Source organism: Mauremys mutica, chromosome 4 (assembly GCF_020497125.1).
Source record: "Mauremys mutica isolate MM-2020 ecotype Southern chromosome 4, ASM2049712v1, whole genome shotgun sequence".
NCBI classification, from domain to species: domain Eukaryota; kingdom Metazoa; phylum Chordata; order Testudines; family Geoemydidae; genus Mauremys; species Mauremys mutica.
This window is the reverse complement of record NC_059075.1, coordinates 163,000,561-163,014,752: the sequence shown is the minus strand read 5'-3', so window position 1 is coordinate 163,014,752 and position 14,192 is coordinate 163,000,561.

Genomic DNA, 14,192 nt, shown 5'->3' with positions numbered 1-14,192 from the left:
GTACTGACCGGTAGATCGGCACTGCTGCAGTCGATGCTAAATCGATGGGGGAGCACTCACCCATCGATTTGTGTACTCCGCCTCCCCGCGAAGCATAAGGGAAGTCGATGGAGAGGCTCTCCCGTCGACACAGTGCAGTGTAGCCACCGCGGTAAGTGGATCTAACTAAGTTGACTTCAGTTACATTATTCAAGTAACTGAACTTTCGTAACAGATTGATTTAGCGCGGTCGTGTAGACCAGTCCTTAATACCACACTTAGGAGGAGTGCATAACTGTCGGTATAGAATCATAGAGCTGCAGTTATATCACTGTCTAACGGTATAACCGTTCCTATACAGCTGCGTATCTGTATAGCTAGGCTTGATGACTCGTATAGAAATTGAGCTTTAAGAATATGTTTCCAATTTGTATCAATTTAGATTTCCACAGTTGTGCAAAATGGTGGTTGTTAAGCACTTTTAAAAATGTTTATTGGCTTAAATGTTCACATTTGCAGGAAATTTTCACATTTGCAGGTCAGACAATAATGATTTAGTGGAGGCTGAGAGTCAAAGCTGTGTAACCATGCATACGAAATTGTCAGTATCTCGTGTCAAAAAATACAAAGTAAATATCCTTATATCAAACTCTCAAAACTTTTCATGCAGCATTTTTCTGACTTTGTCTATCTGTAAATTTCAGTTATTACCAGTGGAAATATTTTTTGTTGTTTTGTGTTTTTATGGTGAAATCAACATTTACTGAATTTCAGCAATAACAATTGAATCCTTCCAAGTCTGTGTATAATACTGTCTTTATATCTGTACAGCTGTATAACCATATAACCGTACGACTGTACCTGTATTACCGTATAACAATATAACTGTACGACTGTACCTGTATAACCATATAACTGTATGACTATAGCTCTATAAAGGTATAATTGTACAATTGTACCTGTATAACCATATAACTGGATAATCACACAATGTATAAGTGTACAATGGGATCTGTATACCATATAACGGTGGCTGTACAACGGTATAACTCTAACTGTTCCTGTATAACTATATAACCATATATCTGTGGCTGCATAATTATATATCTGTCCAATGTACATACCTGAATAACTACCTATATATAGTACTGTGTCTGTACAACCATATAACTATTTAACTGTGGAACTGTAAAACTGTACCTGTATAACTACATAACTGTTCAACCATATAACTGTGGCTCCAGAATCATATACTGTGTAATTGTACTTCTGTATCTATCTAATTAGATAACTGTTGAACCATATCATTGTGGTTACATCATCATATAATCATAAACCTGTATAACTGTACAACTGTACCTGTATAAACATACAACTGCACAATCATATAACTATTGCTATATAACCGTATCGCTGTAAAATAATCCAACCATGTGTGTATAAAAATATAACAGTGTAACCGTACAACTGAGGCTGTATAACATTAAGAAACGGCCATACTGGGTCAGACCGACAGTTGATCTAGCCGACAGTGCCAGGTGCTTCAGAGGAAATGAACACCGCAGGGCAATTTCGAGTGATCTATCCCCTGTCCTGCCCCAGCTCCTAGCAGTAAGAGGGTTAGCAACACCCAGAGCATGGGGTTGTGTCCCTGACCATCGTGGCTAATAGCGATTGATGGACCTATCCTCCGTGAACTTAACTAATTCTTTTTTTAACTCAGTTGTACTTTTGGCCTTCACAACATCCCCTGGCAATGAGTTCCACAGGCTGACTTTGTGCTGTGTCAAGAAATAATTCCTTCTGTTTGTCTTAAATCTGCTGCCTATTGATTGCATTGGGTAACCCCTCGTTCTTGTGTTATGTGAAGGGGTAAATAACACTTCCCCATTCACTTTCTCCACACCGGTCATGATATTATGGACATATATCACATCCCACCTGTAACTGTGTATGTGTACAATCATAATATGTGCCTGTATAACAGTGTAACCATGGCTGTATAACCGTGTACCCATGTAACCCTGTATCTCTCAGTCCATCTGCATACATATGGGGCTACAATCACCCAGCCTGTGACCATCATCTGGTGCTGGGTCTTTCCCCTGCCCTTCTCCTCTCTAACAGCTACGAGTCTGCCTCACCTTCGGGTGAATGTTCCCCCAGCCAGCCACCCAGCAGGCGTCCCCAGCAGGCACACGGACAGAGGCGTCGAGCAGACACACGGGGCTGATGGAGGCCGTGAAGGCAATTGGCTTCTCCAGCTCCACCAGAGCGATGTCGGCAAGGAAAGTGCTACTGTTGTAATTGGGATGGAGGACGATCCGCTTCACCGATGAGAACGTCTGGGTTGGAGTCTCACCGACAATCCTGTTTTCACCCAGCTACACCCGATATGCTGAATTGACTACAGGTCTGAATGCAAGAAAATCTGATTGGGGAACAGCCAAATAGTCATACCACAGAGGGATAGCTCTCACGGTGCTGAAATGTAGCCAGCTCTGGGGTGGGACATCTATGGAACGGACCCATAGCAGTGCTGCACAGGGAGGGCTTGCCTGGCACGTGGATGCAGACATGTCTGGAGCGGTGCACCTGGGGAACAGCCATACATAACACCGCAAAGGGATGGCTCACTTGGCAATGAGATGCAGCCACCTCTGGGGCAGGGCAGCTGAGGAACAGCAACACAGCGATGCCACGCAACAGCAAGCCAGTGAAAAGGGAGAGAGAATCTGTTCAGAACGGCTGCAGTCACTCTCTCTGCCCTGCCTGGGGTACTCACAGCTTGAAGCAATGAGCTGCTGACCCAGCTCTCGGAGATGAGCGAACCGCCGCAGATGTGGGAGCGGTTTCTCTGCATGCTGACCTGCCAGGGCCAGGCCCCGGCCTTGGCATCTTGACCATTCAAGATGCGCCCTGAGACCAACGGCTTGCCACAGCCTGGGAAGAAAAGAGGAAACTACATTATCCCCGGGCAAGGGAGCTGAAGTGAGGAGAGTGTAAATAATTATACGTGTTACCTGATGATAAGAGAGCAACACGTTCTCCTTCTGGAGCCAGGGAAATAACCCAGGAGTTCTGGTTCTGCTTTAATCCACTAGACCCCAGAGTGGGTGAAGAAACCCAGGAGTCCTGGCTCCCAGACACATTCTGTTTCCACATGCGCAGGGCAATGTATTTTGTTGTTGGAATCTTACATGGGATTCCAACTCCCACGAGCATTTTGATACTTTTCCCGGTGACCCGTGGTGTCTGGGTTGCCCCACTACCTCTGGTCCCGGGTGCGGGGAGGGAAGCCCAGTTTGTGCCCACCAGGGGAAACTCTCCCAGCCACCTGCTGCTGGCATTCCTGGCACTCCGCGCGCCCGGCTCTATCCCTCTGCAGGCACCAATTTACACCCCCCGACTCTGTTACACTCCAGTGCCCAGTCCCCCGTCTTCTGCGCACTCACAATGTGTAGCCGTCCGCTGCCTCCGTAGAAACTGCACTTCCCGGCTTCCCCTCAGTTCAACCCTCTCCTTTGCACCCAGCACTCAGAGGTGTTTATTGTAACTCCAAGCTGAGACTGATTTAGCCGATGCTGAGGGAGAGATTCAAAATACAGGCAAAGGAGGTGGAAACATGAGGTTACAGGTAGATGAAAAACATAAAACACAGTCTACCGCCTGCCCACGTTGGTGCTGGCTTGTCTGATAAGGTGTTACTCACTCAGTCGTTAGTTCTTCCAGCCCTTGTCCAGCCCATAAAGCTGGGATCTACCATTTCTGAGACGTCACCCCTCCCTCCCCTGTAATGGATAACCACGTGCACCAATCTTCTGCTCTTATCCAGTCACAAGGTATCGCCTCTTAGCCCAGGGAGCCCCTCTTCTGAGAACCCTCCGGCGGTTCATTTGTCTTTGTAAATGTCCAGCTTGCATCTCATCCACACAGTAAACAGAGGCGGTGTCCATGGGTATCCAGCTATCAGATGCCCCATCAGATTTGGAACAAAACATCCTATGTGAATAGCTCTAAAACCATTCCCACAACAAGCCACAATCAGCTCAACTTCAGAGACCCAAAGAGTCCCTTTTGGTGTATGTGGTCAGGTATAGATATAGCAAAGAATCCTGTGGCACCTTATAGACTAACAGAAGTTTTGCAGCATGAGCTTTCGTGGGTGAATACCCACTTCTTCGGATGCAAGCAGGTATAGATATAACACTCCTGCCAGCAGAGTTTGGGTGTGTCTGTATCACAAGCACTTAGGGCGTGAAGAAAGAGCAGACAGGTCTGGCATTATTATGGGGTTGAGACTGCCATGGAGATTAGGTTAAGGTTATCATGGGTATATGGTTATTATCAGGGCTCGGGCTAGGGTGGTATACAGGGGGATGAGAAATTGAAAAAGAAAATCCTGAATCCCATTGAAATCACAAGGCTAATTCTGGGAGGCAAAAAAATCTGGATTCCCTTGCAATTCCTGGGTGCAGCCTGTGACGTTCCCCTCTGGTGTTTTCTAGACTGGTGATCTGCTAGGTCACCACAATCCTTGACTCTGGGAGCCAGCCTGACCCTGCTCTGCTGTGAGAGCCCCCACTCCTGGGCTGGTCACGCACAGCCTCTGGCGTGTCAGCTGCTCCTTGGATTGTGCAACCAAATGACACTAGCCAATATCTCCGGTCCCAGACACAACCCTAGGAACCTCCGTCTTGCAGTGTCCAGTTATGCCCGCTGGATGCTGCAAGCTTCTAGGAGTTCATCAATTTAACAAAGAAATTGATATGTACCAGGCTTGTTATCCCAAGGGGATTCTCTGACGCACTTCAAACCAAATGCATTGCTTCAGATAGGATAAACAAACAGATGTATTAACTATAAAGATCTATTTTAAGTGATTGTAAGTCAAAACATAACAAGTCGGATTTGGTCAAATTAAATAAAAGCAAAATGCATTCTAAGCTGCTCTTAACACTTTCAGTGCCCTTACAAACTTAGATGGTTCTCACCACAGGCTGCCTGGTTGCTCTGCTTACAAGGTCACAAGGTCACTGAATAAGATTTGTCAATAGCTGAGGTTACGGAAAATGGATTGCAATAAACCGCAAATGTATTGTCTGAGACCACAAGACACCTGATCATAACATCTTTGAATGTCTGTCCAGACCACAGAGTACATGTTGTGCATAAAGGCAAATACGAATAAGAGGAACTCTGAACAACCTATAAAAATGGGGTACCCCAGCGTTCCTGGGGTGTGAAAGTACAAATAAGGGAAAGAGGGCTGCCACCTTCATGCATGTGCATAAGGTGGTAGGCCTAGATAGAATTACAATATATAAACGGTTCCCTGGTTGGATAAAAGTGGGAATACCCACTGGAAAACCCCCAGCAGGAACTATCCCTCTGCTGCTGATCAATTGGCGAGAGGTCCGTCGGATCCTAGAACATCTTTGAGCATGTGAGTATTGTTAGAGGGTTTTCCCTTCATCCCCTTCCCAGGTTCTTGTCACGCAGACGGAAAGCAGAAGACCAGAAGTCTGAGGTGCAGGCAATGTGATATTTATTTGGGTTAGTTTCCAGCAAGCGTATCCATAACTCTGACGCTGCAGAGTCTTGTGTCCCAGTGTCCCGTTGTCCACGCTCCTTAGCAGGCATGATCCTACCTGCAATGCACACCCTCAGTCCCACTCCTTGCAATTTATGGTCATGTTCCATTTTGGGGAGTCGTGAGTCTGGGGTCTTTGTCCCATCTCTTCTGTACCCCATGAGAGGGGTAAGGAGTGAGGCTGGGCTACGGTCAGGGACAGGCATTTCTCTGGCCTTTTAGTGTTTTATATCTTCCCCCAACCCCCCTTGCTCCTCTTGACTGGTTGACTGACCTTGCCTTAAGATAGGAGTTGAGGCAGTTTTCAAGTGTGCACTAACATATGATACTCCCGCCATGCCCGGTAACACTTCAACTGCTCTTATCTGTTCCCATTATACTAACAAACTCCTCTGGCTAGGCAGAAGCAACATACATAGTGTCTTTGTCCTTTGTTTAAACACATGAGTAAAGATGCCTTTGTTCGCACATATTAGTCAGACTAGATCAAGAATGAAACAGGCAAACAAGCAGAAACCACATCTTGTTTTTGGCATATCTCGTAACCTTTGCTTTTGCTCCATTTGATCAGCTATGTCATACTTTTGATTGGCATGTTTTTGTAAATTTGGGGGTTGTGATAGATCCAGGCCAGTTGGGTACAGCAGAGTAGCAGAAGGCAGATATACTGGCCACTGGATTAACAGTTTTCTGTTCCCTGACTGACCAGAGCAGGGGCTGCTCCAGGCTAATGAGAACACCTGACTCCAATTAACCTGCAAAGAGTCAGGTGAGGCCATTAAGTTAATGTGACCACCTGACTCTAATTAAGGCCCTGCTGATACTATACAAAGGGCTCACTCCAGTCAGGCAGGGGAGAGCCAGGGGAGAGGAAGTGCGGCTGAAGGGCTGGTTACTGAAGACACCCTCAAACCATCGTTAAGGGAGCCCTAAGCTAAGGGTGAAGAAGGGAGAAGCAGGAGTGCTGTGGGGAAGTGTCCCAGGGAAATGTAGCAACTCTGGCAGTGAAAGGTCGGCTGCCAACAACTGCTACCATTAGGGTCCCTGGGCTGGAACCCGGAGTAGAGGGCGGGCCCGGGTTCCCCCCAACCCACCACTACAGGAACAGCTCCTGGAAGGGGAAGTCAGGCCCCTGTCAGGACAGGAGGCTGAACAGAGACTGTGGGAGTTCTCTCACCAACCTCCTTGCAGCCTATGATGAAAAGGGCTCAGCAGACTGTAACCCTGGCCCTAGAGAGAGAAGGGCTACGCGGAGGGTCACAGTGAGCCACTGAGGCAGCATAAACTGCCTAGAAGCACAGGACCCACGGGAGCAAGGTCAGAGCTCTGCCACTATATATATATACACTCTTGTTGTTTGTTCCCGTCTATGCATCCGAAGAAGTGGGCTGTATAACCCACGAAAGCTTATGCTGAAATAAATGTGTTAGTCGCTAAGGTGCCACAAGTACCCCAGTTCTTTTAGTAAAAGTTAGTTTCACTGTAGCTGTTTGCAGTGCTGTAGCCGACTTGATCCCGGGCTGTTAGAGAGACAAGGTGGGGTGACTATTTACTTGCACACTGACCTGCCAGGGCCATCGACCCTCCTGGGCATCCTGCCCCCCTGTGATACAACTGAACACTGCACAAACCAGGGAGCCATGTTAACATGGGACAAAGTGCACCTCTCCCACCCAAAACCAGGGAGAGAACCCAGGAGTCCTGGCTCCCAGTCCCCCTGCTCTCACCTGACAGACCCCACTCTTTGCCCCAAGCCTGGGAAATAACCAAGGAGTCTGGATCTCAGCCCCCTCTGCTCTAATCTCTGGGCCCCACTTTCCTCCCAGAGCCAGGGATAGAACCCAGGAGTCCTGGATCTCAGCCCCTCTGCCCTAACCACTAGATCCCACTCCCCTCCTGGAGCTGGGGATAGGACCCAGGAGTCCAGACTCTTTACCTGGCTGGGCATGACTCTCCACTGCACCTGTGGAGGGATGGAAATGTTGGGGAGACATGACAGAGTCAGAGACATTGGGGGAGGAGCAGCTCAGACTCCAGCGAGCGGAGCAGACAGCCCCTGTTGGGGAGGGTGGAAGGTGGGGAAAAGGGCTGGAATACAAGTTCTGCCCATGATCCCCAGCTCCTCCCACAATGTCTATAGTCTGCCTCAAATCACAGATGGTTACTGTGTGTCAGTAGGTTTCTGAGTGAACGTTGATACCCTGCCACCCCCTTATTCACTATGGTGATATAATTATGATACGTTTTGTACAAAGTATGCCTTGTGATGTATCATTTTAAAAGTCTTCATCAGCTGAATATTAATACCCTGTTAAGTTGTATGTGTTGTTGTTGTATCTGGAATTATGAGGTTTTGCTATGAGTATGGGACTGAAATATGTTGTGAGGTTGGGAACCCCCAAAGCCATGAAAAGGCCAGACAGCGTTGATGGCCCATTACGGGGAATACACCCACTCACAAGGATTACCCTGGGAACTGTGTACAATGGAAACCTCTCAGAGAGAGTTTGTACACGACGGGCAGGGTTGTCCCCTTCATTCTCTTCCCCCCCCCCGGGGGTGGGGCAAGATCGTCCCCTCCAGTCAATTACCCCCCTAGGGGCAGGATTGCCCCCTCTGGTCTGTTCCCCGTGACTGTGTCCCTCTCTGGATCCCTTGGTCTCTCTTACCATGCGCTGGGGACGACAGCACCAGCAGCGCAGCCAGCTCAGAGCAGAGCCCCCCAATGCTGAGGAAGCCATGGCAAGTCTGAGCCCCTTATCTCCAGTCCCAGGGTCCTCTGGCTCGGAGCCCAGCATTTTCCTCATTAAATCTCTGATTTACAGGAAAGCAAAAGCAGAAGCTCCTGGACCCTTGTCTGCCCCCCTCCGCCCCCATTGCGAAAGCTGCCAGGATGCTCGTGCACCATTGACCCATTTTGGCCAGCGCGGCTTAGCCGAGATCTGGTCCTTGCTGGGCCGTTCTTGGGGGAGGAGAAATCAGGGCTGTGACTCGGGCCTGCTCTGTGAGACCATCCCCAGGCGGGTGGCCACCTGCCCAGGTTTTCTCGGGAGGTAGCCGGGCCGAGCCGTCTGTCCGGTGCCCATGGCCAGCTGGAAACGAGCTGCGTGAGCAGGTCCCTGGAAGTGGTGAGGAGCAGGGGTCAGGGGGTGCAGAAGAAGGGGCCAGCTGAGGGGATCCTGAGCCCAGAGCACTGGCCAGGAGCATCCTGCCGGCGGCTGAGCTGCAAATAGGCAGCTCTCACAATGGGGAAATGAGGGTCCGGGAGCTTTTGCTTTCGCTTTCCTGTAAATCAGAGATTTAAGCAGGAAAATGCTGGGCTCCGAGCCAGAGAGCCGTGGGATCAGCGATAACGGGCTCAGAGATGCGGTGGCTTCCTCAGCACCAACACCCGCAGCTGGGGGCTGGCCAAAATCAGCCCCCACTCCAATGCAGTGCCTCCAGCTGGGCTTATAACCCGCTGCCTCAAAGCTAGGGGCTGACTGCTCCGCTCGCTGGAGGCTGCGTGGGGCTGTCCTGACCCAGAGCTCCTGTGGGCTTGGCTGGGTGGAAAAAAAAGGTGTGGCCCTGAGAGAGCTTGGAGCAGCCCCTCTTCATCTCATGCTGGTGTCACTCTGAAACCTACTGATGCCTGGTAGCCACTTGTGGCTTGGGGTGGAGACTATGGGAGGAGCAATGGGACAATGGGCGAGGCTTGCACTGCAGCCCTAGTTCTGTTCCCTGCACAGGTGCTGAGGAGAATCGAGACCAGCCAGGAACAGACTCAGGGATCTGGGGTTCCATCCCTGGTTCTGGAGGGGAGTCGGGGCTAGTGGTTAGCGGACACACACCAGATCTACTATGCTTTGGCTTCCCGGCTTCCTCTGCTGTCTCCGGTAACTCTCTGCCTGCGTGAGTGTGTGGGTGCAGGAGGGTATGAACGCGGTGAATGTGCGCGTCCATGAACAAGCGTCAACCTTTTTCTGTTTGATCATAAAATCATAGACGTTAAGGGCAGAAGGGGCCATTATGATCATCTAGTCTGACCTCCTGCACAATGCAGGCCACAGACTCTCACCCACCCACTCCTGTAACAAACCCCTAGCCTATGTCTGAGTTATTGAAGTCCTCAAATTGTGGCTTAAAGACTTCAAGGTGCAGAGAATCCTCCAGCAAGTGACCTGTGCCCCATGCTGCAGAGGAAGGCGTTTAATAAAATCAATATTAGTGTAACCCTGGGTTGGTTTCTAGTGAAATTGAGGTAACAAGATGTGTACACGTGAATACACGTGTGTATCTGTACGTAAGCGTGGGAGTCAGTTTCTACAGATTTCTGTATATAGGTCTCTGGACAGGTGCATGTGGTTCTGCTCTATGGATTTGTATTTGGGCTTCAGGAGTGGGCCTTGAATGGACTCATTGCAGCTGTGATAATGTGTGGTCCTAATTCCACATGTAAAATTACAATATTGGCATTTATGAAATAAAAATATATTTTAATTTCCATAACCTACCACTTTTGGAATTAGAAAGTTGGCAACCCTACACCCAGATCTGGCTAAGAAAAGCTAAGAGAACTCCTTCCGTTCTCGGTTCTCCTGGGTTTGGAGAAGCAGGACTTTGTACCTAGCACCCCCCTTCCCCGCAGTCTGTAAGAGAACCTGTGTCTCCCTGTTTGGCTGCAGACTTTAAAGCATATCATAAAGTATCCACATTTCCTCATATAGTGTTTATACAGACATTTCACAGTGATATTAAGCACCGGGGGGTCATTTGTTTTCAGAAAAACCTACCCCGTACTCTCGTATAACACAGCACTATTGTATCCAATCAGTTGATTCAGTAGATTATCACATGAAGTTCAGACCAGTAAATCTTTGCAATGGACCCTTCTGAAAAATAAAACCCAGAAGAGCTTCTCTCTCCTGCTGGGTGTAGACACCAGGCTGTCTTCTCCCCCGCTTCTCAGTGTGAGCTTTGATGGGTCTGTGTGCGGCTTGAATGTAAACTGAGGTAAACACACAGTCCTTCACTTAGGATCGATCTGTTTAACAACTCCCCCGGCATATGGAGTTTGAACTCATTTTAGTGACCATTCCAGTGTATGTCCATAACTCTTAGCACCCATCGCGTACATATATCACACAGGGATATGAATGGTCAGAGAGTTATCAGTTTTCAAATGATACCTCACAATGCGTATTTTGCACAAAGATTGTTACAGTCGTGTGTAGGGTGTGAATCCTGGGGTCTAGTGTCACTGCACACATGGTCTGTCGGTACCAAAGATGAGGAAGAACTGGGGTGTGATGGGGAGCCAGTCTAGGAGGCGGGGGGACGGGGTTCAGATGACCAGTCGCAGAAGCACAACAAGGAGGAGGACCCTGGGAACGGTGGCAGACAGACTGGCACCATTCGGACTGACAGTGGTAGTGAAGTTCACCACCTTGAAAGTCACACCAGGCACGTTCTTCTGGATCCAATCGTTGTGGGCGTTCGGGCGGTTGTAGACCCCGGGGTAACCAGGAGCAACAGTAAGTTCATAAGGAGATGGCAAGCCTGCTGGACAGGCAATAATTAAAGAGTCAAACAGTCCCTGGGATGAGGAGGTCGTTTTGCTGACGTTTACAGGGAGCTCCTCCCGAGTGTGGGGGCAGAATGGGAGGAAGCACGAAGGGACTTGTTTGAAGATTTAACCAGGGCGTGATGCGGGTTAGCATCATGGGCCATGTAACTGCGAACACTGTGTGCCCTTAGCCCAGGGGTGGGCAAACTGCCCTGTCTGCAGGCGCCGCACCTGGAGCTCCCATTGGCTGTGGTTCCCAGCCAATGGGAGCTGCAGGGGCGGTGCTTAGGACACAGGCAGCGTGTGGAGCCTCCTGGCTTTCCCTAGGCATAGAAGCCGGATTGGGGATGTGCTGCTGCCTCTGCGAGCCACACGGAGACACGGCACTCGCATTTTTGTCGCTCTTATCTGGACTCTCTGCAATTGGGCCACATCTTTCCTGAAAAGCGGTGCCCAGAACTGGACACAAGACTCCAGCTGAGGCCTAATCAGTGCAGAGTAGGGCAGAAGAATCACTTCTTGTGTCTTGCTTACAATGCTCCTTCTCTTAGCTCCATATTACAAGTGGCAAACAGAGGCAGAGGGAGACTAACCCCAGGTTTTTAAAAGGTATTTAGGCCACATACATCCCATTGGTTTCAATGGGAATTAGGAACTGAAATCTCTTTAAAAAATCTGGCCCTAAGTGATTTGCTCAAGATCACAAAGGAAGTCTGCAGTGGAGGCGGAATTTAAACTCAGACCCCTCAAGTCTTAGATGAGTGCCATAACCTCTGGACGTCTTCCTTTCTCCTGTGTGTGTCTAATGACGTGTTTCTGTCTATCTAACCCCAGACATAACCAGGTCTCTGTCTATCTATCCCCATAGAAAAACATCCGCCTGTCTAGTGTCTACCTGTCTATCACCTTTTCATAATTAAAGCAGGAGCTATGCTATGTATAAGAAGTCAATTAAAACCACAAACTAGGAATAAACTCTGATAAGTTCAATAATCAGCATTCTTGTTGAAATCAGTAAGATTATGTTCACACTGGTTCACTGTATATTAACTGAGGAGATATGAATGAAGAGCAAAGTTAAGCAGCGGGAGCTGAATTAAAACTATGGGTGAGACCCTTATGCCTGCTCTGGCTTCTTGCACAGCCTAAAACTGGAGTTCTGCAGTGGGGAAACAGAGGCAGCAAGTGAGTTTGGAAAAGCTTCCACCTCCAAAGAAAAGGACCCTAATGAATACTAAGGAAAACATCTCCCTCTCTCCCGTGCTCACATGCAGTATCTTATCATCCTGTGCAACCTACGGCTACAAATCTCTATAATTTACCGTGAGTGAGTAGAGACAGTGGCAGGACCAGTCTGTCCTTCTCAGAAGATAGTTCATTAGCAGAGTCATAAAGCAACTTCCTAGAGAATCTCCACCTAATGGGCCACAATGAATTGCAGGTCAAACAGCATCAAGAAAGATGATTCCCTTGGAAGCTAGGTGGGTCCAGATGTTCCTGTTCCTTCTCCCACTTCAAACTAAGAAGAAAACTCAAATAAATGAAGCACATTTTTAGGAAAAAAACAAAACCCTCCATTAAACAAGATTCTTTGAAACCAAGGGGTCTTGCCCCAGCATGCGGAGCCTGACTGGACTACATGAGGTCCCTTCCACCCTACATTTTCATCTTCATATGCACAGCGTGTGAAATCTTTTAATTCATTACAGCACAATGGACCAGACACTCGGTTGGTATAAATCACCGTAGCTCTGCTGATGCTGATGGATCCGTGACAACTGACGGATGATCAGTCCTGATATTCCCAAACTCTGACATGCAGCGTTCAGGATAGTTTAGGCAGTTGGTCCCATTTCACTGCAAGTTATTTTGTGAGAGAAAACGAAGATAACATTTTGGGGTCAAAAGCATCAGCACTTTGAGAACAGAAAAACAATCTTTTCTCTTGGTCAACAGAATGGATTTCGGAGTTTTCCTCGGGTATTAGAACTGCAAGAAAAATTGACCTCTCATCTTAGTCTTTGCCCCGTAATGTCAAAGCTTGTTGTAAGATAGAGATCTCTCTCTCTTGAACTCAAATGGATTGTGTAATGGGAGGTGGGGTTTATTTGTTCTGCCAACACCAGGGGACAGAATTCCTCAGAGCTCTGAATCACAGGTCAGGCACAAGCGGAGTGAGTGTGTCGTTAAAATACCAGTTGCATTTCTTGGCAGCAGGAGGTAGTTAGACACCAATATATGGTCTTCAAATATTGTTCAAATTCTTAGACATGTTGATGCTTCCTTTTGTCTTTCCCTCTGTTTTATGCAGTTTATGTATCTGAAAATCCCCCCTAGCAAGCAGCACGTCCAATCACAAATACACTTAGAGGAGCACGGCAAGATTTTAATCAATATCTGCCAGGATTAGAGCTGTGAAGACGGTTTCTTTCAGAGCAGCAGGACTAGACGTCTGGATGTCGCAGCCAAAGGGCAAGGAGCATTCTGCTGCTGAGCGCTGAGCAAGAAGGAACATTTGCAGCAGCAGCGTGAGAGGGTCCAGGAGTCCAGTAAAAAGTCAGGAAATGCAGCTGCCCGTGCCCGTCCGATTCAGATCTCGATTGAGCGCTGCCAAGGCCCCCAGCAAAGAGCCTGTCATGCCACATGCCATTTAGCTGAGCCCTGGCGGGATCCTTATCAGGCAGGATAACGAGGGTGATGCTGCAGCTGGGAACAGGGAAGATCCTGCCAATGGCCCTAAAGGCCAGGATGTGACCTCACATCAGATCAGGAGGACCAGTTTGGAGCTCAGGCTTTGGTTGGTTTCCTTCATTTCTCTCCCAGTCCTGGTAGCTTATTCGGGAAAGTTTCTCAGGCAGCAGGAATTCTCCATGGCCTTTCAGGAGAACTGGGAGTGCAAACCTGCTCGGGCCTCCATAATAGCCACATCCCTACCACATTCAGGGCTCACTTTGACTAGTTTACAAACCCTCGGGCCTTGAACTTGACCAACGTCACCATTTCGATGTTTCCACCTGACATTTCCTGGTATTGTAACCATGGGGGTCCCGACCAAACTGGGAGAATGGGGGAGTT